Consider the following 22,500-nt stretch of genomic DNA (forward strand, 5'->3'; position numbering starts at 1 on the left):
AGATACTAAGAGATTTTGGAGTTAGGCATTGGAAGGAAAAGAATTAAGGATAGGCTGCAGGTATGTTCAGTGTTAGAGTTAGGGGCTCGATGTTGAAAGTTAGAAGGCTAACCTAGCAAGTGTCAGAATTGTGAGCATTGAGATGTCCCTAATATTGCAATGACCACCAGAAACCCAAGCACCAGTATCACGTACCTAACCCTAACCATATGTGAATGCTCTAATAAATCTCAATATGTTTTTTTACTTCATATAAAGTGAACAAAACACATTTAAATAATAATTTGATAGATCTTTGAGCCACATGAACACTGCACCCATGAGGCAACATGGCCGAGCGGTCTAAGGCGCTGGATTAAGGCTCCAGTCTCTTCGGAGGCGTGGGTTCAAATCCCACTGCTGCCATAATTATTTTCCAAACACAAAATCAGTTATTTTCTCTTAAAGTTCAAATTCTATCTGGTGTATGATCGTTGCTGGGACAATTCAACAACAGAGTTCAAAAAAGTTTATCATATCTACTAGATACTTTTCAAAAATATTTCTAAAGACTGTAGAGACATAAAAATTAACTTGAAGTGATTACAATTGGATGCATTGGGCATCCTGGCATTCGGGAAGCTGCAAGTCAGGAAACTGATAGCAGAATCCCAAACACTGGTAAAACGACTGATTTTGGAACTCTGTCCTATGTGTAGGGGATGTTATGGTTCAATGGCAGGGGGTGGGGTAATGGTTAGGCACTAAAAAGGGAGGTTAAGAGTTTGGAACAATAGGAGTATGTTTAAGGTTATGCTGCAGATAGGAAGGGTCATGGTAAGATACTAAGAGGTTTTGGAGTTAGGCATTGGAAGGAAAAGAATTAAGGATAGGCTGCAGGTATGTTCAGTGTTAGAGTTAGGGGCTCGATGTTGAAAGTTAGAAGGCTAACCTAGCAAGTGTCAGAATTGTGAGCATTGAGATGTCCCTAATATTGCAATGACCACCAGAAACCCAAGCACCAGTATCACGTACCTAACCCTAACCATATGTGAATGCTCTAATAAATCTCAATATGTTTTTTTACTTCATATAAAGTGAACAAAACACATTTAAATAATCATTTGATAGATCTTTGAGCCACATGAACACTGCACCCATGAGGTAGCATGGCCGAGCGGTCTAAGGCGCTTGATTAAGGCTCCAGTCTCTTTGGAGGCGTGGGTTCAAATCCCACTGCTGGGATCAATAATAAATATATTATTGATATATATTTTTAGAGGTTGATGTTTTCATTGTTCTTTCCACAATAATGCAATTCAATTAAAAAATAAGTGTTCATCATCACATTGTTATAACAGCTAATTTCTTTCTTTGCTAACTTCCCAAAGCTGCCATATAAATTTTTCAAAGAAAATGTCAGTGATTGGTTTCAAAGTGGTAAACTCGACTAAAATGCAAATTAATTAAAAATTAACCATTTCTCATCTAGATTGCATGGCAACCAATATTCTTTAAAAAAAATTCTCACTTATGTTAAGAGCATCTAAAATGCTTAACATAAAACAGATTTTTACGTATTTCTTTACTACAACAACAACATTTTCTGTAATTTCTAGTTCTAGATTCCAGACTGTGAGAAACTATGAGTTACCTTTAAGTGTGGTAGCATGGCCGAGCGGTCTAAGGCGCTGGATTTAGGCTCCAGTCTCTTCGGAGGCGTGGGTTCAAATCCCACTGCTGCCATAATTATTTTCCAAAAACAAAATCATTTATTTTCTCTTAAAGTTCAAATTCTATCTGGTGTATGATAGTTGCTGGGACAATTCAACAACAGAGTTCAAAAAAGTTTATCATATCTACTAGATACTTTTCAAAAATATTTCTAAAGACTGTAGAGACATAAAAATTAACTTGAAGTGATTACAATTGGATGCATTGGGCATCCTGGCATTCGGTAAGCTGCAAGTCAGGAAACTGATAGCAGAATCCCAAACACTGGTAAAACGACTGATTTTGGAACTCTGTCCTATGTGTAGGGGATGTTATGGTTCAATGGCAGGGGGTGGGGTAATGGTTAGGCACTAAGAAGGGAGGTTAAGAGTTTGGAACTATAGGAGTATGTTTAAGGTTATGCTGCAGATAGGAAGGGTCATGGTAAGATACTAAGAGGTTTTGGAGTTAGGCATTGGAAGGAAAAGAATTAAGGATAGGCTGCAGGTATGTTCAGTGTTAGAGTTAGGGGCTCGATGTTGAAAGTTAGAAGGCTAACCTAGCAAGTGTCAGAATTGTGAGCATTGAGATGTCCCTAATATTGCAATGACCACCAGAAACCCAAGCACCAGTATCACGTACCTAACCCTAACCATATGTGAATGCTCTAATAAATCTCAATATGTTTTTTTACTTCATATAAAGTGAACAAAACACATTTAAATAATCATTTGATAGATCTTTGAGCCACATGAACACTGCACCCATGAGGTAGCATGGCCGAGCGGTCTAAGGCGCTTGATTAAGGCTCCAGTCTCTTTGGAGGCGTGGGTTCAAATCCCACTGCTGGGATCAATAATAAATATATTATTGATATATATTTTTAGAGGTTGATGTTTTCATTGTTCTTTCCACAATAATGCAATTCAATTAAAAAATAAGTGTTCATCATCACATTGTTATAACAGCTAATTTCTTTCTTTGCTAACTTCCCAAAGCTGCCATATAAATTTTTCAAAGAAAATGTCAGTGATTGGTTTCAAAGTGGTAAACTCGACTAAAATGCAAATTAATTAAAAATTAACCATTTCTCATCTAGATTGCATGGCAACCAATATTCTTTAAAAAAAATTCTCACTTATGTTAAGAGCATCTAAAATGCTTAACATAAAACAGATTTTTACGTATTTCTTTACTACAACAACAACATTTTCTGTAATTTCTAGTTCTAGATTCCAGACTGTGAGAAACTATGAGTTACCTTTAAGTGTGGTAGCATGGCCGAGCGGTCTAAGGCGCTGGATTTAGGCTCCAGTCTCTTCGGAGGCGTGGGTTCAAATCCCACTGCTGCCATAATTATTTTCCAAAAACAAAATCATTTATTTTCTCTTAAAGTTCAAATTCTATCTGGTGTATGATAGTTGCTGGGACAATTCAACAACAGAGTTCAAAAAAGTTTATCATATCTACTAGATACTTTTCAAAAATATTTCTAAAGACTGTAGAGACATAAAAATTAACTTGAAGTGATTACAATTGGATGCATTGGGCATCCTGGCATTCGGTAAGCTGCAAGTCAGGAAACTGATAGCAGAATCCCAAACACTGGTAAAACGACTGATTTTGGAACTCTGTCCTATGTGTAGGGGATGTTATGGTTCAATGGCAGGGGGTGGGGTAATGGTTAGGCACTAAGAAGGGAGGTTAAGAGTTTGGAACTATAGGAGTATGTTTAAGGTTATGCTGCAGATAGGAAGGGTCATGGTAAGATACTAAGAGGTTTTGGAGTTAGGCATTGGAAGGAAAAGAATTAAGGATAGGCTGCAGGTATGTTCAGTGTTAGAGTTAGGGGCTCGATGTTGAAAGTTAGAAGGCTAACCTAGCAAGTGTCAGAATTGTGAGCATTAAGATGTCCCTAATATTGCAATGACCACCAGAAACCCAAGCACCAGTATCACGTACCTAACCCTAACCATATGTGAATGCTCTAATAAATCTCAATATGTTTTTTTACTTCATATAAAGTGAACAAAACACATTTAAATAATCATTTGATAGATCTTTGAGCCACATGAACACTGCACCCATGAGGTCACATGGCCGAGCGGTCTAAGGCGCTGGATTAAGGCTCCAGTCTCTTTGGAGGCGTGGGTTCAAATCCCACTGCTGCCATATTTATTATTGATATATATTGTTAGAGGTTGATGTTTTCATTGTTCTTTCCACAATAATGCAATTCAATTAAAAAATAAGTGTTCATCATCACATTGTTATAACAGCTAATTTCTTTCTTTGCTAACTTCCCAAAGCTGCCATTTAAGTTTTTCAAAGAAAATGTCAGTGATTGGTTTCAAAGTGGTAAACTCGACTAAAATGCAAATTAATTAAAAATTAACCATTTCTCATCTAGATTGCATGGCAACCAATATTCTTTAAAAAAAAATTCTCACTTATGTTAAGAGCATCTAAAATGCTTAACATAAAACAGATTTTTACGTATTTCTTTACTACAACAACAACATTTTCTGTAATTCTAGTTCTAGATTCCAGACTGTGAGAAACTATGACTTACCTTTAAGTGTGGTAGCATGGCCGAGCGGTCTAAGGCGCTGGATTTAGGCTCCAGTCTCTTCGGAGGCTTGGGTTCAAATCCCACTGCTGCCATAATTATTTTCCAAAAACAAAATCAGTTATTTTCTCTTAAAGTTCAAATTCTATCTGGTGTATGATAGTTGCTGGGACAATTCAACAACAGAGTTCAAAAAAGTTTATCATATCTACTAGATACTTTTAAAAAATATTTCTAAAGACTGTAGAGACATAAAAATTAACTTGAAGTGATTACAATTGGATGCATTGGGCATCCTGGCATTCGGGAAGCTGCAAGTCAGGAAACTGATAGCAGAATCCCAAACACTGGTAAAACGACTGATTTTGGAACTCTGTCCTATGTGTAGGGGATGTTATGGTTCAATGGCAGGGGGTGGGGTAATGGTTAGGCACTAAGAAGGGAGGTTAAGAGTTTGGAACTATAGGAGTATGTTTAAGGTTATGCTGCAGATAGGAAGGGTCATGGTAAGATACTAAGAGGTTTTGGAGTTAGGCATTGGAAGGAAAAGAATTAAGGATAGGCTGCAGGTATGTTCAGTGTTAGAGTTAGGGGCTTGATGTTGAAAGTTAGAAGGCAAACCTAGCAAGTGTCAGAATTGTGAGCATTAAGATGTCCCTAATATTGCAATGACCACCAGAAACCCAAGCACCAGTATCACGTACCTAACCCTAACCATATGTGAATGCTCTAATAAATCTCAATATGTTTTTTTACTTCATATAAAGTGAACAAAACACATTTAAATAATCATTTGATAGATCTTTGAGCCACATGAACACTGCACCCATGAGGTAGCATGGCCGAGCGGTCTAAGGCGCTGGATTAAGGCTCCAGTCTCTTCGGAGGCGTGGGTTCAAATCCCACTGCTGCCATAATTATTTTCCAAAAACAAAATCAGTTATTTTCTCTTAAAGTTCAAATTCTATCTGGTGTATGATAGTTGCTGGGACAATTCAACAACAGAGTTCAAAAAAGTTTATCATATCTACTAGATACTTTTCAAAAATATTTCTAAAGACTGTAGAGACATAAAAATTAACTTGAAGTGATTACAATTGGATGCATTGGGCATCCTGGCATTCGGGAAGCTGCAAGTCAGGAAACTGATAGCAGAATCCCAAACACTGGTAAAACGACTGATTTTGGAACTCTGTCCTATGTGTAGGGGATGTTATGGTTCAATGGCAGGGGGTGGGGTAATGGTTAGGCACTAAGAAGGGAGGTTAAGAGTTTGGAACTATAGGAGTATGTTTAAGGTTATGCTGCAGATAGGAAGGGTCATGGTAAGATACTAAGAGGTTTTGGAGTTAGGCATTGGAAGGAAAAGAATTAAGGATAGGCTGCAGGTATGTTCAGTGTTAGAGTTAGGGGCTCGATGTTGAAAGTTAGAAGGCTAACCTAGCAAGTGTCAGAATTGTGAGCATTAAGATGTCCCTAATATTGCAATGACCACCAGAAACCCAAGCACCAGTATCACGTACCTAACCCTAACCATATGTGAATGCTCTAATAAATCTCAATATGTTTTTTTACTTCATATAAAGTGAACAAAACACATTTAAATAATCATTTGATAGATCTTTGAGCCACATGAACACTGCACCCATGAGGTCACATGGCCGAGCGGTCTAAGGCGCTGGATTAAGGCTCCAGTCTCTTTGGAGGCGTGGGTTCAAATCCCACTGCTGCCATATTTATTATTGATATATATTGTTAGAGGTTGATGTTTTCATTGTTCTTTCCACAATAATGCAATTCAATTAAAAAATAAGTGTTCATCATCACATTGTTATAACAGCTAATTTCTTTCTTTGCTAACTTCCCAAAGCTGCCATATAAGTTTTTCAAAGAAAATGTCAGTGATTGGTTTCAAAGTGGTAAACTCGACTAAAATGCAAATTAATTAAAAATTAACCATTTCTCATCTAGATTGCATGGCAACCAATATTCTTTAAAAAAAATTCTCACTTATGTTAAGAGCATCTAAAATGCTTAACATAAAACAGATTTTTACGTATTTCTTTACTACAACAACAACATTTTCTGTAATTTCTAGTTCTAGATTCCAGACTGTGAGAAACTATGAGTTACCTTTAAGTGTGGTAGCATGGCCGAGCGGTCTAAGGCGCTGGATTTAGGCTCCAGTCTCTTCGGAGGCGTGGGTTCAAATCCCACTGCTGCCATAATTATTTTCCAAAAACAAAATCAGTTATTTTCTCTTAAAGTTCAAATTCTATCTGGTGTATGATAGTTGCTGGGACAATTCAACAACAGAGTTCAAAAAAGTTTATCATATCTACTAGATACTTTTCAAAAATATTTCTAAAGACTGTAGAGACATAAAAATTAACTTGAAGTGATTACAATTGGATGCATTGGGCATCCTGGCATTCGGTAAGCTGCAAGTCAGGAAACTGATAGCAGAATCCCAAACACTGGTAAAACGACTGATTTTGGAACTCTGTCCTATGTGTAGGGGATGTTATGGTTCAATGGCAGGGGGTGGGGTAATGGTTAGGCACTAAGAAGGGAGGTTAAGAGTTTGGAACTATAGGAGTATGTTTAAGGTTATGCTGCAGATAGGAAGGGTCATGGTAAGATACTAAGAGGTTTTGGAGTTAGGCATTGGAAGGAAAAGAATTAAGGATAGGCTGCAGGTATGTTCAGTGTTAGAGTTAGGGGCTCGATGTTGAAAGTTAGAAGGCTAACCTAGCAAGTGTCAGAATTGTGAGCATTGAGATGTCCCTAACATTGCAATGACCACCAGAAACCCAAGCACCAGTATCACGTACCTAACCCTAACCATATGTGAATGCTCTAATAAATCTCAATATGTTTTTTTACTTCATATAAAGTGAACAAAACACATTTAAATAATCATTTGATAGATCTTTGAGCCACATGAACACTGCACCCATGAGGTAGCATGGCTGAGCGTTCTAAGGCGCTGGATTAAGGCTCCAGTCTCTTTGGAGGCGTGGGTTCAAATCCCACTGCTGCCATATTTATTATTGATATATATTGTTAGAGGTTGATGTTTTCATTGTTCTTTCCACAATAATGCAATTCAATTAAAAAATAAGTGTTCATCATCACATTGTTATAACAGCTAATTTCTTTCTTTGCTAACTTCCCAAAGCTGCCATATACATATTTCAAAGAAAATGTCAGTGATTGGTTTCAAAGTGGTAAACTCGACTAAAATTCAAATTAATTAAAAATTAACCATTTCTCATCTAGATTGCATGGCAACCAATATTCTTTAAAAAAAAATTCTCACTTAATTTAAGAGCATCTAAAATGCTTAACATAAAACAGATTTTTACGTATTTCTTTACTACAACAACAACATTTTCTGTAATTTCTAGTTCTAGATTCCAGACTGTGAGAAACTATGAGTTACCTTTAAGTGTGGTAGCATGGCCGAGCGGTCTAAGGTGCTGGATTTAGGCTCCAGTCTCTTCGGAGGCGTCGGTTCAAATCCCACTGCTGCCATAATTATTTTCCAAACACAAAATCAGTTATTTTCTCTTAAAGTTCAAATTCTATCTGGTGTATGATAGTTGCTGGGACAATTCAACAACAGAGTTCAAAAAAGTTTATCATATCTACTAGATACTTTTCAAAAATATTTCTAAAGACTGTAGAGACATAAAAATTAACTTGAAGTGATTACAATTGGATGCATTGGGCATCCTGGCATTCGGGAAGCTGCAAGTCAGGAAACTGATAGCAGAATCCCAAACACTGGTAAAACGACTGATTTTGGAACTCTGTCCTATGTGTAGGGGATGTTATGGTTCAATGGCAGGGGGTGGGGTAATGGTTAGGCACTAAGAAGGGAGGTTAAGAGTTTGGAACTATAGGAGTATGTTTAAGGTTATCCTGCAGATAGGAAGGGTCATGGTAAGATACTAAGAGATTTTGGAGTTAAGCATTGGAAGGAAAAGAATTAAGGATAGGCTGCAGGTATGTTCAGTGTTAGAGTTAGGGGCTCGATGTTGAAAGTTAGAAGGCTAACCTAGCAAGTGTCAGAATTGTGAGCATTGAGATGTCCCTAATATTGCAATGACCACCAGAAACCCAAGCACCAGTATCACGTACCTAACCCTAACCATATGTGAATGCTCTAATAAATCTCAATATGTTTTTTTACTTCATATAAAGTGAACAAAACACATTTAAATAATAAATTGATAGATCTTTGAGCCACATGAACACTGCACCCATGAGGTAGCATGGCCGAGCGGTCTAAGGCGCTGGATTAAGGCCCCAGTCTCTTCGGAGGCGTGGGTTCAAATCCCACTGCTGCCATATTTATTATTGATATATATTGTTAGAGGTTGATGTTTTCATTGTTATTTCCACAATAATGCAATTCAATTAGAAAAAAAGTGTTCATCATCACATTGTTATAACAGCTAATTTCTTTCTTTGCTAACTTCCCAAAGCTGCCATATAAAAGTTTCAAAGAAAATGTCAGTGATTGGTTTCAAAGTGGTAAACTCGACTAAAATGCAAATTAATTAAAAATTAACCATTTCTCATCTAGATTGCATGGCAACCAATATTCTTTAAAAAAAAATTCTCACTTATGTTAAGAGCATCTAAAATGCTTAACATAAAACAGATTTTTACGTATTTCTTTACTACAACAACAACATTTTCTGTAATTCTAGTTCTAGATTCCAGACTGTGAGAAACTATGACTTACCTTTAAGTGTGGTAGCATGGCCGAGCGGTCTAAGGCGCTGGATTTAGGCTCCAGTCTCTTCGGAGGCGTCGGTTCAAATCCCACTGCTGCCATAATTATTTTCCAAACACAAAATCAGTTATTTTCTCTTAAAGTTCAAATTCTATCTGGTGTATGATAGTTGCTGGGACAATTCAACAACAGAGTTCAAAAAAGTTTATCATATCTACTAGATACTTTTCAAAAATATTTCTAAAGACTGTAGAGACATAAAAATTAACTTAAAGTGATTACAATTGGATGCATTGGGCATCCTGGCATTCGGGAAGCTGCAAGTCAGGAAACTGATAGCAGAATCCCAAACACTGGTAAAACGACTGATTTTGGAACTCTGTCCTATGTGTAGGGGATGTTATGGTTCAATGGCAGGGGGTGGGGTAATGGTTAGGCACTAAGAAGGGAGGTTAAGAGTTTGGAACTATAGGAGTATGTTTAAGGTTATGCTGCAGATAGGAAGGGTCATGGTAAGATACTAAGAGATTTTGGAGTTAGGCATTGGAAGGAAAAGAATTAAGGATAGGCTGCAGGTATGTTCAGTGTTAGAGTTAGGGGCTCGATGTTGAAAGTTAGAAGGCTAACCTAGCAAGTGTCAGAATTGTGAGCATTGAGATGTCCCTAATATTGCAATGACCACCAGAAACCCAAGCACCAGTATCACGTACCTAACCCTAACCATATGTGAATGCTCTAATAAATCTCAATATGTTTTTTTACTTCATATAAAGTGAACAAAACACATTTAAATAATCATTTGATAGATCTTTGAGCCACATGAACACTGCACCCATGAGGTAGCATGGCCGAGCGGTCTAAGGCGCTGGATTAAGGCTCCAGTCTCTTCGGAGGCGTGGGTTCAAATCCCACTGCTGCCATATTTATTATTGATATATATTGTTAGAGGTTGATGTTTTCATTGTTATTTCCACAATAATGCAATTCAATTAGAAAAAAAGTGTTCATCATCACATTGTTATAACAGCTAATTTCTTTCTTTGCTAACTTCCCAAAGCTGCCATATAAATTTTTCAAAGAAAATGTCAGTGATTGGTTTCAAAGTGGTAAACTCGACTAAAATGCAAATTAATTAAAAATTAACCATTTCTCATCTAGATTGCATGGCAACCAATATTCTTTAAAAAAAAATTCTCACTTATGTTAAGAGCATCTAAAATGCTTAACATAAAACATATTTTTACGTATTTCTTTACTACAACAACAACATTTTCTGTAATTTCTAGTTCTAGATTCCAGACTGTGAGAAACTATGTGTTACCTTTAAGTGTGGTAGCATGGCCGAGCGGTCTAAGGCGCTGGATTTAGGCTCCAGTCTTTTCGGAGGCGTGGGTTCAAATCCCACTGCTGCCATAATTATTTTCCAAAAACAAAATCAGTTATTTTCTCTTAAAGTTCAAATTCTATCTGGTGTATGATAGTTGCTGGGACAATTCAACAACAGAGTTCAAAAAAGTTTATCATATCTACTAGATACTTTTCAAAAATATTTCTAAAGACTGTAGAGACATAAAAATTAACTTGAAGTGATTACAATTGGATGCATTGGGCATCCTGGCATTCGGTAAGCTGCAAGTCAGGAAACTGATAGCAGAATCCCAAACACTGGTAAAACGACTGATTTTGGAACTCTGTCCTATGTGTAGGGGATGTTATGGTTCAATGGCAGGGGGTGGGGTAATGGTTAGGCACTAAGAAGGGAGGTTAAGAGTTTGGAACTATAGGAGTATGTTTAAGGTTATGCTGCAGATAGGAAGGGTCATGGTAAGATACTAAGAGGTTTTGGAGTTAGGCATTGGAAGGAAAAGAATTAAGGATAGGCTGCAGGTATGTTCAGTGTTATAGTTAGGGGCTCGATGTTGAAAGTTAGAAGGCTAACCTAGAAAGGTTAATTTCTAGTTCTAGATTCCAGACTGTGAGAAACTATGAGTTACCTTTAAGTGTGGTAGCATGGCCGAGCGATCTAAGGCGCTGGATTTAGGCTCCAGTCTCTTCGGAGACGTGGGTTCAAATCCCACTGCTGCCATAATTATTTTCCAAAAACAAAATCAGTTATTTTCTCTTAAAGTTCAAATTCTATCTGGTGTATGATAGTTGCTGGGACAATTCAACAACAGAGTTCAAAAAAGTTTATCATATCTACTAGATACTTTTCAAAAATATTTCTAAAGACTGTAGAGACATAAAAATTAACTTGAAGTGATTACAATTGGATGCATTGGGCATCCTGGCATTCGGTAAGCTGCAAGTCAGGAAACTGATAGCAGAATCCCAAACACTGGTAAAACGACTGATTTTGGAACTCTTTCCTATGTGTAGGGGATGTTATGGTTCAATGGCAGGGGGTGGGGTAATGGTTAGGCACTAAGAAGGGAGGTTAAGAGTTTGGAACTATAGGAGTATGTTTAAGGTTATGCTGCAGATAGGAAGGGTCATGGTAAGATACTAAGAGGTTTTGGAGTTAGGCATTGGAAGGAAAAGAATTAAGGATAGGCTGCAGGTATGTTCAGTGTTAGAGTTAGGGGCTCGATGTTGAAAGTTAGAAGGCTAACCTAGAAAGTGTAAGAATTGTGAGCATTAAGATGTCCCTAATATTGCAATGACCACCAGAAACCCAAGCACCAGTATCACGTACCTAACCCTAACCATATGTGAATGCTCTAATAAATCTCAATATGTTTTTTTACTTCATATAAAGTGAACAAAACACATTTAAATAATCATTTGATAGATCTTTGAGCCACATGAACACTGCACCCATGAGGTAGCATGGCCAAGCGGTCTAAGGCGCTGGATTAAGGCTCCAGTCTCTTCGGAGGCGTGGGTTCAAATCCCACTGCAGCCATATTTATTATTGATATATATTGTTAGAGGTTGATGTTTTCATTGTTATTTCCACAATAATGCAATTCAATTAGAAAAAAAGTGTTCATCATCACATTGTTATAACAGTTAATTTCTTTCTTTGCTAACTTCCCAAAGCTGCCATATAAATTTTTCAAAGAAAATGTCAGTGATTGGTTTCAAAGTGGTAAACTCGACTAAAATGCAAATTAATTAAAAATTAACCATTTCTCATCTAGATTGCATGGCAACCAATATTCTTTAAAAAAAATTTCTCACTTATGTTAAGAGCATCTAAAATGCTTAACATAAAACATATTTTTACGTATTTCTTTACTACAACAACAACATTTTCTGTAATTCTAGTTCTAGATTCCAGACTGTGAGAAACTATGACTTACCTTTAAGTGTGGTAGCATGGCCGAGCGGTCTAAGGCGCTGGATTTAGGCTCCAGTCTCTTTGGAGGCGTGGGTTCAAATCCCACTGCTGCCATAATTATTTTCCAAAAACAAAATCAGTTATTTTCTCTTAAAGTTCAAATTCTATCTGGTGTATGATAGTTTCTGGGACAATTCAACAACAGAGTTCAAAAAAGTTTATCATATCTACTAGATACTTTTCAAAAATATTTCTAAAGACTGTAGAGACATAAAAATTAACTTGAAGTGATTACAATTGGATGCATTGGGCATCCTGGCATTCGGGAAGCTGCAAGTCAGGAAACTGATAGCAGAATCCCAAACACTGGTAAAACGACTGATTTTGGAACTCTGTCCTATGTGTAGGGGATGTTATGGTTCAATGGCAGGGGGTGGGGTAATGGTTAGGCACTAAGAAGGGAGGTTAAGAGTTTGGAACTATAGGAGTATGTTTAAGGTTATGCTGCAGATAGGAAGGGTCATGGTAAGATACTAAGAGATTTTGGAGTTAGGCATTGGAAGGAAAAGAATTAAGGATAGGCTGCAGGTATGTTCAGTGTTAGAGTTAGGGGCTCGATGTTGAAAGTTAGAAGGCTAACCTAGCAAGTGTCAGAATTGTGAGCATTGAGATGTCCCTAATATTGCAATGACCACCAGAAACCCAAGCACCAGTATCACGTACCTAACCCTAACCATATGTGAATGCTCTAATAAATCTCAATATGTTTTTTTACTTCATATAAAGTGAACAAAACACATTTAAATAATCATTTGATAGATCTTTGAGCCACATGAACACTGCACCCATGAGGTAGCATGGCCGAGCGGTCTAAGGCGCTGGATTAAGACTCCAGTCTCTTCGGAGGCGTGGGTTCAAATCCCACTGCAGCCATATTTAATATTGATATATATTGTTAGAGGTTGATGTTTTCATTGTTATTTCCACAATAATGCAATTCAATTAGAAAAAAAGTGTTCATCATCACATTGTTATAACAGCTAATTTCTTTCTTTGCTAACTTCCCAAAGCTGCCATATAAATTTTTCAAAGAAAATGTCAGTGATTGGTTTCAAAGTGGTAAACTCGACTAAAATGCAAATTAATTAAAAATTAACCATTTCTCATCTAGATTGCATGGCAACCAATATTCTTTAAAAAAAAATTCTCACTTATGTTAAGAGCATCTAAAATGCTTAACATAAAACATATTTTTACGTATTTCTTTACTACAACAACAACATTTTCTGTAATTCTAGTTCTAGATTCCAGACTGTGAGAAACTATGACTTACCTTTAAGTGTGGTAGCATGGCCGAGCGGTCTAAGGCGCTGGATTTAGGCTCCAGTCTCTTCGGAGGCGTGGGTTCAAATCCCACTGCTGCCATAATTATTTCCCAAAAACAAAATCAGTTATTTTCTCTTAAAGTTCAAATTCTATCTGGTGTATGATAGTTTCTGGGACAATTCAACAACAGAGTTCAAAAAAGTTTATCATATCTACTAGATACTTTTCAAAAATATTTCTAAAGACTGTAGAGACATAAAAATTAACTTGAAGTGATTACAATTGGATGCATTGGGCATCCTGGCATTCGGGAAGCTGCAAGTCAGGAAACTGATAGCAGAATCCCAAACACTGGTAAAACGACTGATTTTGGAACTCTGTCCTATGTGTAGGGGATGATATGGTTCAATGGCAGGGGGTGGGGTAATGGTTAGGCACTAAGAAGGGAGGTTAAGAGTTTGGAACTATAGGAGAATGTTTAAGGTTATGCTGCAGATAGGAAGGGTCATGGTAAGATACTAAGAGATTTTGGAGTTAGGCATTGGAAGGAAAAGAATTAAGGATAGGCTGCAGGTATGTTCAGTGTTAGAGTTAGGGGCTCGATGTTGAAAGTTAGAAGGCTAACCTAGCAAGTGTCAGAATTGTGAGCATTGAGATGTCCCTAATATTGCAATGACCACCAGAAACCCAAGCACCAGTATCACGTACCTAACCCTAACCATATGTGAATGCTCTAATAAATCTCAATATGTTTTTTTACTTCATATAAAGTGAACAAAACACATTTAAATAATCATTTGATAGATCTTTGAGCCACATGAACACTGAACCCATGAGGTAGCATGGCCGAGTGGTCTAAGGCGCTGGATTAAGGCTCCAGTCTCTTTGGAGGCGTGGGTTCAAATCCCACTGCTGCCATATTTATTATTGATATATATTGTTAGAGGTTGATGTTTTCATTGTTCTTTCCACAATAATGCAATTCAATTAAAAAATAAGTGTTCATCATCACATTGGGCCTTATTTTGGTTCATTCTTTCTGACAAAATCCTTCTTAGATGGGCAAAACCATGTGCACTGCAGGTGGGGCAGATGTAACATGTGCAGAGAGAATTAGATTTGGGTGGGGTTTTACTTCAAAGTGAGATCTATATTGCAGTGTAAAAATAAAGCAGTCAGTATTTTCCCTGCACAGAAACAAAATTACTCACCCAAATCTAATTCTCTCTGCACATGTTACATCTGCCCCCCCTGCAGTGCACATGGTTTTGTCCATCTAAGAAGGATTTTGTCAGAAAGAATGAACCAAAATAAGGCCCATTGTTATAACAGAAGGATTTTGTCAGAAAGAATGAACCAAAATAAGGCCCATTGTTATAACAGCTAATTTCTTTCTTTGCTAACTTCCCAAAGCTGCCATATAAATTTTTCAAAGAAAATGTCAGTGATTGGTTTCAAAGTGGTAAACTCGACTAAAATGCAAATTAATTAAAAATTAACCATTTCTCATCTAGATTGCATGGCAACCAATATTCTTTAAAAAAAAATTCTCACTTATGTTAAGAGCATCTAAAATGCTTAACATAAAACAGATTTTTACATATTTCTTTACTACAACAACAACATTTTCTGTAATTCTAGTTCTCGATTCCAGACTGTGAGAAACTATGAGCTACCTTTAAGTGTGGTAGCATGGCCGAGCGGTCTAAGGCGCTGGATTTAGGCTCCAGTCTCTTCGGAGGCGTGGGTTCAAATCCCACTGCTGCCATAATTATTTTCCAAAAACAAAATCAGTTATTTTCTCTTAAAGTTCAAATTCTATCTGGTGTATGATAGTTGCTGGGACAATTCAACAACAGAGTTCAAAAAAGTTTATCATATCTACTAGATACTTTTCAAAAATATTTCTAAAGACTGTAGAGACATAAAAATTAACTTGAAGTGATTACAATTGGATGCATTGGGCATCCTGGCATTCGGTAAGCTGCAAGTCAGGAAACTGATAGCAGAATCCCAAACACTGGTAAAACGACTGATTTTGGAACTCTGTCCTATGTGTAGGGGATGTTATGGTTCAATGGCAGGGGGTGGGGTAATGGTTAGGCACTAAGAAGGGAGGTTAAGAGTTTGGAACTATAGGAGTATGTTTAAGGTTATGCTGCAGATAGGAAGGGTCATGGTAAGATACTAAGAGATTTTGGAGTTAGGCATTGGAAGGAAAAGAATTAAGGATAGGCTGCAGGTATGTTCAGTGTTAGAGTTAGGGGCTCGATGTTGAAAGTTAGAAGGCTAACCTAGCAAGTGTCAGAATTGTGAGCATTGAGATGTCCCTAATATTGCAATGACCACCAGAAACCCAAGCACCAGTATCACGTACCTAACCCTAACCATATGTGAATGCTCTAATAAATCTCAATATGTTTTTTTACTTCATATAAAGTGAACAAAACACATTTAAATAATCATTTGATAGATCTTTGAGCCACATGAACACTGCACCCATGAGGTAGCATGGCCGAGTGGTCTAAGGCGCTGGATTAAGGCTCCAGTCTCTTTGGAGGCGTGGGTTGAAATCCCACTGCTGCCATATTTATTATTGATATATATTGTTAGAGGTTGATGTTTTCATTGTTCTTTCCACAATAATGCAATTCAATTAAAAAATAAGTGTTCATCATCACATTGGGCCTTATTTTGGTTCATTCTTTCTGACAAAATCCTTCTTAGATGGGCAAAACCATGTGCACTGCAGGTGGGGCAGATGTAACATGTGCAGAGAGAATTAGATTTGGGTGGGGTTTTACTTCAAAGTGAGATCTATATTGCAGTGTAAAAATAAAGCAGTCAGTATTTTCCCTGCACAGAAACAAAATAACTCACCCAAATCTAATTCTCTCTGCACATGTTACATCTGCCCCCCCTGCAGTGCACATGGTTTTGTCCATCTAAGAAGGATTTTGTCAGAAAGAATGAACCAAAATAAGGCCCATTGTTATAACAGCTAATTTCTTTCTTTGCTAACTTCCCAAAGCTGCCATATAAATTTTTCAAAGAAAATGTCAGTGATTGGTTTCAAAGTGGTAAACTCGACTAAAATGCAAATTAATTAAAAATTAACCATTTCTCATCTAGATTGCATGGCAACCAATATTCTTTAAAAAAAAATTCTCACTTATGTTAAGAGCATCTAAAATGCTTAACATAAAACAGATTTTTACATATTTCTTTACTACAACAACAACATTTTCTGTAATTCTAGTTCTAGATTCCAGACTGTGAGAAACTATGAGCTACCTTTAAGTGTGGTAGCATGGCCGAGCGGTCTAAGGCGCTGGATTTAGGCTCCAGTCTCTTCGGAGGCGTGGATTCAAATCCCACTGCTGCCATAATTATTTTCCAAAAACAAAATCAGTTATTTTCTCTTAAAGTTCAAATTCTATCTGGTGTATGATAGTTGCTGGGACAATTCAACAACAGAGTTCAAAAAAGTTTATCATATCTACTAGATACTTTTCAAAAATATTTCTAAAGACTGTAGAGACATAAAAATTAACTTGAAGTGATTACAATTGGATGCATTGGGCATCCTGGCATTCGGTAAGCTGCAAGTCAGGAAACTGATAGCAGAATCCCAAACACTGGTAAAACGACTGATTTTGGAACTCTGTCCTATATGTAGGGGATGTTATGGTTCAATGGCAGGGGGTGGGGTAATGGTTAGGCACTAAGAAGGGAGGTTAAGAGTTTGGAACTATAGGAGTATGTTTAAGGTTATGCTGCAGATAGGAAGGGTCATGGTAAGATACTAAGAGCTTTTGGAGTTAGGCATTGGAAGGAAAAGAATTAAGGATAGGCTGCAGGTATGTTCAGTGTTAGAGTTAGGGGCTCGATGTTGAAAGTTAGAAGGCTAACCTAGAAAGTGTCAGAATTGTGAGCATTAAGATGTCCCTAATATTGCAATGACCACCAGAAACCCAAGCACCAGTATCACGTACCTAACCCTAACCATATGTGAATGCTCTAATAAATCTCAATATGTTTTTTTACTTCATATAAAGTGAACAAAACACATTTAAATAATCATTTGATAGATCTTTGAGCCACATGAACACTGCACCCATGAGATAGCATGGCCGAGCGGTCTAAGGCGCTGGATTAAGGCTCCAGTCTCTTCGGAGGCGTGGGTTCAAATCCCACTGCTGCCATATTTATTATTGATATATATTGTTAGAGGTTAATGTTTTCATTGTTATTTCCACAATAATGCAATTCAATTAGAAAAAAAGTGTTCATCATCACATTGTTATAACAGCTAATTTCTTTCTTTGCTAACTTCCCAAAGCTGCCATATAAATTTTTCAAAGAAAATGTCAGTGATTGGTTTCAAAGTGGTAAACTCGACTAAAATGCAAATTAATTAAAAATTAACCATTTCTCATCTAGATTGCATGGCAACCAATATTCTTTAAAAAAAATTCTCACTTATGTTAAGAGCATCTAAAATGCTTAACATATAACATATTTTTACGTATTTCTTTACTACAACAACAACATTTTCTGTAATTCTAGTTCTAGATTCCAGACTGTGAGAAACTATGAGTTACCTTTAAGTGTGGTAGCATGGCCGAGCGGTCTAAGGCGCTGGATTTAGGCTCCAGTCTCTTCGGAGGCGTGGGTTCAAATCCCACTGCTGCCATAATTATTTTCCAAAAACAAAATCAGTTATTTTCTCTTAAAGTTCAAATTCTATCTGGTGTATGATAGTTTCTGGGACAATTCAACAACAGAGTTCAAAAAAGTTTATCATATCTACTAGATACTTTTCAAAAATATTTCTAAAGACTGTAGAGACATAAAAATTAACTTGAAGTGATTACAATTGGATGCATTGGGCATCCTGGCATTCGGGAAGCTGCAAGTCAGGAAACTGATAGCAGAATCCCAAACACTGGTAAAACGACTGATTTTGGAACTCTGTCCTATGTGTAGGGGATGTTATGGTTCAATGGCAGGGGGTGGGGTAATGGTTAGGCACTAAGAAGGGAGGTTAAGAGTTTGGAACTATAGGAGTATGTTTAAGGTTATGCTGCAGATAGGAAGGGTCATGGTAAGATACTAAGAGATTTTGGAGTTAGGCATTGGAAGGAAAAGAATTAAGGATAGGCTGCAGGTATGTTCAGTGTTAGAGTTAGGGGCTCGATGTTGAAAGTTAGAAGGCTAACCTAGCAAGTGTCAGAATTGTGAGCATTGAGATGTCCCTAATATTGCAATGACCACCAGAAACCCAAGCACCAGTATCACGTACCTAACCCTAACCATATGTGAATGCTCTAATAAATCTCAATATGTTTTTTTACTTCATATAAAGTGAACAAAACACATTTAAATAATCATTTGATAGATCTTTGAGCCACATGAACACTGCACCCATGAGGTAGCATGGCCGAGCGGTCTAAGGCGCTGGATTAAGGCTCCAGTCTCTTTAGAGGCGTGGGTTCAAATCCCACTGCTGCCATATTTATTATTGATATATATTGTTAGAGGTTGATGTTTTCATTGTTCTTTCCACAATAATGCAATTCAATTAAAAAATAAGTGTTCATCATCACATTGTTATAACAGCTAATTTCTTTCTTTGCTAACTTCCCAAAGCAAAAAAAAAAAAAAGAAAATGTCAGTGATTGGTTTCAAAGTGGTAAACTCGACTAAAATGCAAATTAATTAAAAATGAACCATTTCTCATCTAGATTGCATGGCAACCAATATTCTTTAAAAAAAAATTCTCACTTATGTTAAGAGCATCTAAAATGCTTAACATAAAACAGATTTTTACGTATTTCTTTACTACAACAACAACATTTTCTGTAATTTCTAGTTCTAGATTCCAGACTGTGAGAAACTATGAGTTACCTTTAAGTGTGGTAGCATGGCCGAGCGGTCTAAGGCGCTGGATTTAGGCTCCAGTCTCTTCGGAGGCGTGGGTTCAAATCCCACTGCTGCCATAATTATTTTCCAAAAACAAAATCAGTTATTTTCTCTTAAAGTTCAAATTCTATCTGGTGTATGATAGTTGCTGGGACAATTCAACAACAGAGTTCAAAAAAGTTTATCATATCTACTAGATACTTTTCAAAAATATTTCTAAAGACTGTAGAGACATAAAAATTAACTTGAAGTGATTACAATTGGATGCATTGGGCATCCTGGCATTCGGTAAGCTGCAAGTCAGGAAACTGATAGCAGAATCCCAAGCACTGGTAAAACGACTGATTTTGGAACTCTGTCCTATGTGTAGGGGATGTTATGGTTCAATGGCAGGGGGTGGGGTAATGGTTAGGCACTAAGAAGGGAGGTTAAGAGTTTGGAACTATAGGAGTATGTTTAAGGTTATGCTGCAGATAGGAAGGGTCATGGTAAGATACTAAGAGGTTTTGGAGTTAGGCATTGGAAGGAAAAGAATTAAGGATAGGCTGCAGGTATGTTCAGTGTTAGAGTTAGGGGCTCGATGTTGAAAGTTAGAAGGCTAACCTAGCAAGTGTCAGAATTGTGAGCATTAAGATGTCCCTAATATTGCAATGACCACCAGAAACCCAAGCACCAGTATCACGTACCTAACCCTAACCATATGTGAATGCTCTAATAAATCTCAATATGTTTTTTTACTTCATATAAAGTGAACAAAACACATTTAAATAATCATTTGATAGATCTTTGAGCCACATGAATACTGCACCCATGAGGTAGCATGGCCGAGCGGTCTAAGGCGCTGGATTAAGGCTCCAGTCTCTTCGGAGGCGTGGGTTCAAATCCCACTGCTGCCATATTTATTATTGATATATATTGTTAGAGGTTGATGTTTTCATTGTTATTTCCACAATAATGCAATTCAATTAGAAAAAAAGTGTTCATCATCACATTGTTATAACAGCTAATTTCTTTCTTTGCTAACTTCCCAAAGCTGCCATATAAATTTTTCAAAGAAAATGTCAGTGATTGGTTTCAAAGTGGTAAACTCGACTAAAATGCAAATTAATTAAAAATTAACCATTTATCATCTAGATTGCATGGCAACCAATATTCTTTAAAAAAAAATTCTCACTTATGTTAAGAGCATCTAAAATGCTTAACATAAAACATATTTTTACGTATTTCTTTACTACAACAACAACATTTTCTCTAATTCTAGTTCTAGATTCCAGACTGTGAGAAACTATGAGTTACCTTTAAGTGTGGTAGCATGGCCGAGCGGTCTAAGGCGCTGGATTTAGGCTCCAGTCTCTTCGGAGGCGTGGGTTCAAATCCCACTGCTGCCATAATTATTTTCCAAAAACAAAATCAGTTATTTTCTCTTAAAGTTCAAATTCTATCTGGTGTATGATAGTTGCTGGGACAATTCAACAACAGAGTTCAAAAAAGTTTATCATATCTACTAGATACTTTTCAAAAATATTTCTAAAGACTGTAGAGACATAAAAATTAACTTGAAGTGATTACAATTGGATGCATTGGGCATCCTGGCATTCGGGAAGCTGCAAGTCAGGAAACTGATAGCAGAATCCCAAACACTGGTAAAACGACTGATTTTGGAACTCTGTCCTATGTGTAGGGGATGTTATGGTTCAATGGCAGGGGGTGGGGTAATGGTTAGGCACTAAGAAGGGAGGTTAAGAGTTTGGAACTATAGGAGTATGTTTAAGGTTATGCTGCAGATAGGAAGGGTCATGGTAAGATACTAAGAGATTTTGGAGTTAGGCATTGGAAGGAAAAGAATTAAGGATAGGCTGCAGGTATGTTCAGTGTTAGAGTTAGGGTCTCGATGTTGAAAGTTAGAAGGCTAACCTAGCAAGTGTCAGAATTGTGAGCATTGAGATGTCCCTAATATTGCAATGACCACCAGAAACCCAAGCACCAGTATCACGTACCTAACCCTAACCATATGTGAATGCTCTAATAAATCTCAATATGTTTTTTTACTTCATATAAAGTGAACAAAACACATTTAAATAATCATTTGATAGATCTTTGAGCCACATGAACACTGCACCCATGAGGTAGCATGGCCGAGCGGTCTAAGGCGCTGGATTAAGGCTCCAGTCTCTTTGGAGGCGTGGGTTCAAATCCCACTGCTGCCATATTTATTATTGATATATATTGTTAGAGGTTGATGTTTTCATTGTTCTTTCCACAATAATGCAATTCAATTAAAAAATAAGTGTTCATCATCACATTGTTATAACAGCTAATTTCTTTCTTTGCTAACTTCCCAAAGCTGCCATATAAATTTTTCAAAGAAAATGTCAGTGATTGGTTTCAAAGTGGTAAACTCGACTAAAATGCAAATTAATTAAAAATTAACCATTTCTCATCTAGATTGCATGGCAACCAATATTCTTTAAAAAAAAATTCTCACTTATGTTAAGAGCATCTAAAATGCTTAACATAAAACAGATTTTTACGTATTTCTTTACTACAACAACAACATTTTCTGTAATTTCTAGTTCTAGATTCCAGACTGTGAGAAACTATGAGTTACCTTTAAGTGTGGTAGCATGGCCGAGCGGTCTAAGGCGCTGGATTTAGGCTCCAGTCTCTTCGGAGGCGTGGGTTCAAATCCCACTGCTGCCATAATTATTTTCCAAAAACAAAATCAGTTATTTTCTCTTAAAGTTCAAATTCTATCTGGTGTATGATAGTTGCTGGGACAATTCAACAACAGAGTTCAAAAAAGTTTATCATATCTACTAGATACTTTTCAAAAATATTTCTAAAGACTGTACAGACATAAAAATTAACTTGAAGTGATTACAATTGGATGCATTGGGCATCCTGGCATTCGGTAAGCTGCAAGTCAGGAAACTGATAGCAGAATCCCAAGCACTGGTA

The 22,500-nt window shown here is 37.0% G+C and overlaps 19 non-coding genes across 19 annotated transcripts; all 19 read left to right on the plus strand.

Moving 5' to 3' along the window:
- The first annotated feature begins 323 nt into the window (after window positions 1-323).
- On the plus strand, window positions 324-405 carry TRNAL-AAG (transfer RNA leucine (anticodon AAG)). Its single transcript has one exon. It is a non-coding gene; the product is annotated as a tRNA-Leu (tRNA).
- Window positions 406-1,643: 1,238 nt separating this feature from the next.
- TRNAL-UAG (transfer RNA leucine (anticodon UAG)) lies at window positions 1,644-1,725 on the plus strand. Its single transcript has one exon. It is a non-coding gene; the product is annotated as a tRNA-Leu (tRNA).
- A 1,238-nt stretch (window positions 1,726-2,963) lies between these two features.
- TRNAL-UAG (transfer RNA leucine (anticodon UAG)) lies at window positions 2,964-3,045 on the plus strand. Its single transcript has one exon. It is a non-coding gene; the product is annotated as a tRNA-Leu (tRNA).
- A 2,048-nt stretch (window positions 3,046-5,093) lies between these two features.
- TRNAL-AAG (transfer RNA leucine (anticodon AAG)) lies at window positions 5,094-5,175 on the plus strand. Its single transcript has one exon. It is a non-coding gene; the product is annotated as a tRNA-Leu (tRNA).
- A 1,229-nt stretch (window positions 5,176-6,404) lies between these two features.
- On the plus strand, window positions 6,405-6,486 carry TRNAL-UAG (transfer RNA leucine (anticodon UAG)). The gene has a single exon. It is a non-coding gene; the product is annotated as a tRNA-Leu (tRNA).
- A 3,360-nt stretch (window positions 6,487-9,846) lies between these two features.
- On the plus strand, window positions 9,847-9,928 carry TRNAL-AAG (transfer RNA leucine (anticodon AAG)). The gene has a single exon. It is a non-coding gene; the product is annotated as a tRNA-Leu (tRNA).
- A 411-nt stretch (window positions 9,929-10,339) lies between these two features.
- Window positions 10,340-10,421, plus strand: TRNAL-UAG (transfer RNA leucine (anticodon UAG)). The gene has a single exon. It is a non-coding gene; the product is annotated as a tRNA-Leu (tRNA).
- Window positions 10,422-12,323: 1,902 nt separating this feature from the next.
- On the plus strand, window positions 12,324-12,405 carry TRNAL-UAG (transfer RNA leucine (anticodon UAG)). Its single transcript has one exon. It is a non-coding gene; the product is annotated as a tRNA-Leu (tRNA).
- Window positions 12,406-13,634: 1,229 nt separating this feature from the next.
- TRNAL-UAG (transfer RNA leucine (anticodon UAG)) lies at window positions 13,635-13,716 on the plus strand. The gene has a single exon. It is a non-coding gene; the product is annotated as a tRNA-Leu (tRNA).
- Window positions 13,717-14,453: 737 nt separating this feature from the next.
- TRNAL-AAG (transfer RNA leucine (anticodon AAG)) lies at window positions 14,454-14,535 on the plus strand. Its single transcript has one exon. It is a non-coding gene; the product is annotated as a tRNA-Leu (tRNA).
- Window positions 14,536-15,303: 768 nt separating this feature from the next.
- TRNAL-UAG (transfer RNA leucine (anticodon UAG)) lies at window positions 15,304-15,385 on the plus strand. The gene has a single exon. It is a non-coding gene; the product is annotated as a tRNA-Leu (tRNA).
- A 737-nt stretch (window positions 15,386-16,122) lies between these two features.
- Window positions 16,123-16,204, plus strand: TRNAL-AAG (transfer RNA leucine (anticodon AAG)). The gene has a single exon. It is a non-coding gene; the product is annotated as a tRNA-Leu (tRNA).
- A 2,027-nt stretch (window positions 16,205-18,231) lies between these two features.
- On the plus strand, window positions 18,232-18,313 carry TRNAL-UAG (transfer RNA leucine (anticodon UAG)). Its single transcript has one exon. It is a non-coding gene; the product is annotated as a tRNA-Leu (tRNA).
- Window positions 18,314-19,050: 737 nt separating this feature from the next.
- Window positions 19,051-19,132, plus strand: TRNAL-AAG (transfer RNA leucine (anticodon AAG)). Its single transcript has one exon. It is a non-coding gene; the product is annotated as a tRNA-Leu (tRNA).
- Window positions 19,133-19,537: 405 nt separating this feature from the next.
- On the plus strand, window positions 19,538-19,619 carry TRNAL-UAG (transfer RNA leucine (anticodon UAG)). Its single transcript has one exon. It is a non-coding gene; the product is annotated as a tRNA-Leu (tRNA).
- A 737-nt stretch (window positions 19,620-20,356) lies between these two features.
- On the plus strand, window positions 20,357-20,438 carry TRNAL-AAG (transfer RNA leucine (anticodon AAG)). Its single transcript has one exon. It is a non-coding gene; the product is annotated as a tRNA-Leu (tRNA).
- A 410-nt stretch (window positions 20,439-20,848) lies between these two features.
- On the plus strand, window positions 20,849-20,930 carry TRNAL-UAG (transfer RNA leucine (anticodon UAG)). The gene has a single exon. It is a non-coding gene; the product is annotated as a tRNA-Leu (tRNA).
- A 737-nt stretch (window positions 20,931-21,667) lies between these two features.
- Window positions 21,668-21,749, plus strand: TRNAL-AAG (transfer RNA leucine (anticodon AAG)). Its single transcript has one exon. It is a non-coding gene; the product is annotated as a tRNA-Leu (tRNA).
- A 411-nt stretch (window positions 21,750-22,160) lies between these two features.
- On the plus strand, window positions 22,161-22,242 carry TRNAL-UAG (transfer RNA leucine (anticodon UAG)). Its single transcript has one exon. It is a non-coding gene; the product is annotated as a tRNA-Leu (tRNA).
- Window positions 22,243-22,500: the final 258 nt, after the last annotated feature.

Source organism: Crinia signifera, unplaced genomic scaffold (assembly GCF_055691185.1).
Source record: "Crinia signifera unplaced genomic scaffold, ASM5569118v1 HAP2_SCAFFOLD_130, whole genome shotgun sequence".
NCBI lineage: Eukaryota > Metazoa > Chordata > Amphibia > Anura > Myobatrachidae > Crinia > Crinia signifera.